The 2,982-nt window shown below is 43.0% G+C and overlaps 1 protein-coding gene across 1 annotated transcript in view; it reads left to right on the top strand.

Moving 5' to 3' along the window:
• Nucleotides 1-2,982, top strand: part of P4HA3 (prolyl 4-hydroxylase subunit alpha 3) — a 31,942-nt gene that overhangs the window by 973 nt on the left and 27,987 nt on the right.

Raw genomic sequence — 2,982 nt, 5'->3', positions numbered from 1 at the left:
CTGATTTGGAAGGACTGTCCCTCGTCATACCTCCCAACTGTCTCTGATTTGGAAGGACTGTCCCTCGTCATACCTCCCAACTGTCCCTGATTTGGAAGGACTGTCCCTCGTCATACCTCCCAACTGTCTCTGATTTGGAAGGACTGTTCCTTTTTCATACCTTCCTTCTGTCTCTGATATGTTGGGGTTTGAGATTCCTGGGGACTTCAGTGTTTAAATCAAAAAAAGTTTTATGTATCTTGGAGGTTTCAGTGCCGGTGTGCTCAGCACACAAAAAAATGTATTTATTCACAATTTAATTATTAAGTCACAATTACTCACTGGCTCTCAACCACCCAGTAGACATCACCCCTTTATACCCATTTTACTGCAACTCAGAAACATGAATTTGAGAGATGTAAAATAAAGGATCTGCCCACACAAAAGTGACATTTTAGGTATGAGTGAAGCCTCTTCCTCATATTGAATAATCCAACAGTGAGATTTCCATGTCATAATTCCTGGATCTTTTGTGCACACCTGGGAATTCGTGTTTCTGCTCACCTTTGTGTGTTCCAACTTCTCCTGTAACAGAGATGGTGGAAGATGGGGAGAGTTTCCAAACTTTGTGGGTTAATGACACACACCTACTACGCCCACATTTGTCAGACGATAAAAAATGAATACACAAACGTAATTGGTTTAACCAATGAGTGACTTCTCCACAACCAGTTTTCTTTTATATTCACTTCTCCAAATAACAAATGGAATAATTTAGAAGGAGGATGAAAAAAGAGGGGAAATGATGGAGGAAAGAGGGACATATGGACTTATATCCTATTTAGAGGGATAGTCTCTCTAAATCGGGGACAGTTGGGACGAAGGAAATATGCAGTAGAAGGAATAATCAAGAAGAATACGGAGAGGTGGAGAAAGCACTGATTCACAGAATGGATAAAGCAGAAGCAGGGAGATCCTTGCACTACAGATCAGCAGGTACAGCTTCCTCCCCAGCATGGAGAACAGTGAGCTAAATGTCTCTCTAGCAGCAGTGCCTGAGATCTCATACTGCAGATATACAGCTATGAGCCTGTTAGCAGGAGTTCCTAAGCACCCACAGCCAGGCACCATTTTCCAACGTTTCTTATAACAAAGAAAACCTTTACCTGCCTAAATCTGCACAATTTTAAGCAAGTTAACTCTGTACTTTTACTAACACCTACCAGGCAATGAGCAAGGAATAGAAAGGGTTGAACAATCAGACTGCAAAACAATTTCCCAGTTACATCTGCAACTCTTTTCATACTACCAGAGCTTATGAAAACACATGAACCTTCCAGATCATTATTGTGACATCATCCTGACATCATCTAGTTCATGGATTGATATCACATCAGAGCGGAGGATGGGAGTAATGGGATCATCATGCTTATATACGATTTATCCAAATGTTTCACAAAGAAAAAGTCTGAGGGAAAATAGCTTCCGCTGTGCGCTACCTTTGGAAAACCCAAAATGCTCCATGATCCATATCAAGGGTGTACCCTGTATTAAATGATAAGTCGTAAAACAACATTTTATTCTTTCATAAAAAATACAAAATAGTTTAAAAAAACAAATTATTAAAATCAACACAAAAAAACGATATTGTTCAGCAAGTGATGGTTGGAATTCTATAAGAGGGACGGAAGTAATGAACTTTAGGAAATAACAAATCAGCATTTGTTCTTCAGATTTCAGGGTGCAACCAACGTCAGTGGGTTCAATCACACACCAGCTTCCTATATCCTTCATTACAAAGTCAGAAAATGATTCAGTGAAATTGTAGAATAAACAAATCACTGGAGAGCTCCTGCGGGGCCCGGGGTTATGTGTGAGCGGTTTCTGTATTGGATGAAGATATTTCGGTGGTTTGCTTTTTGCTGACCCATGCTACGAAGCTCACATAGGATGCTGCTAATTCAGTAGCTTTTGGCAGAATCTGAGGATCAAGGATACACAAGCAATTCATAAAGAGAGTGATGTAGACCAGACCTTCATATCAGGAAGGGGTCCAGAAGACTAGAGAAAGGGCCCCTTTGTCTATAGGCTTGGCACACAGCCTGGTTTATGCTTGCAAATTAATTTGTTGCATCTGTAATGAGGACAAGAAGGGGGAGAAAAATATGAGATAGATAGATAGACATTCAGTGTCTTGTGGTGTCCACAGACATGAGATATTCCCTTGATGCAAGCTGCAACTATCTACTCAGATCTAGTTGCACCTCCATTGACACTTCTGTGTTTTTCTTGCAGTGAAGCTTTCTAGGTTTTCTAGGCTTTCTAGGCAGGAGGCAAGGAGGAGGTAGCAATAAAGAGGCAGAAAGATGAAGGAGGGGAGAAGGTAGAATAGAAGAACCAGGGAGAAGGCAGTATGGAGATGGCAGACAGGAGGCAGCATGGAAGAGGCAGGAAGAGGAAGGTGGAAGGCAGTATGTAGTTGGCAGGCAGAAGACACCATGGAAGAGGCAGGAGGAAGGCAGTATGGAGAAGGAAGTATGGAGGATGCTTGTAGAAGGCAGTATGGAGAAGGTAGGCAGAAGATAGCATGGGAAAGGCAGGTAGAAGGAAGTATGGAGGAGGCAATGAGAAGGCAGTACGGAGGAGGCAGGTAGAAGGAAGTATGGAGATGGCAGGCAGGCAGGAGGAAGCAGGAGGAGGAAGGTAGAAGGCAGTATGTAGTTGGAAGGCAAAAGATACCATGGAAGAGGCAGGAGAAAGGCAGTATGGAGAAGGAAGTAAGGAGGATGCATGTGGAAGGCAGTATGGAGAAGGCAGGTAGAAGATAGCATGGGAAAGGCAGGAGGAAGGCAGTATGGAAGAGGCAATGAGAAGGCAGTATGGAGGAGGCAGGTAGAAGACAGTATGCAGGAGAATCAGTAGAAGGAAGTATGGAGGAGGCAGGTAGAAGGCAGTATGGAGGAGGCAATGAGAAGGCAGTATGGAGGAGGCAGGTAGAAGGCA

This window comes from Pyxicephalus adspersus, chromosome 1 (genome assembly GCF_032062135.1).
Source record: "Pyxicephalus adspersus chromosome 1, UCB_Pads_2.0, whole genome shotgun sequence".
NCBI lineage: Eukaryota > Metazoa > Chordata > Amphibia > Anura > Pyxicephalidae > Pyxicephalus > Pyxicephalus adspersus.
This window is presented reverse-complemented; position numbering and strand designations above follow the sequence as displayed.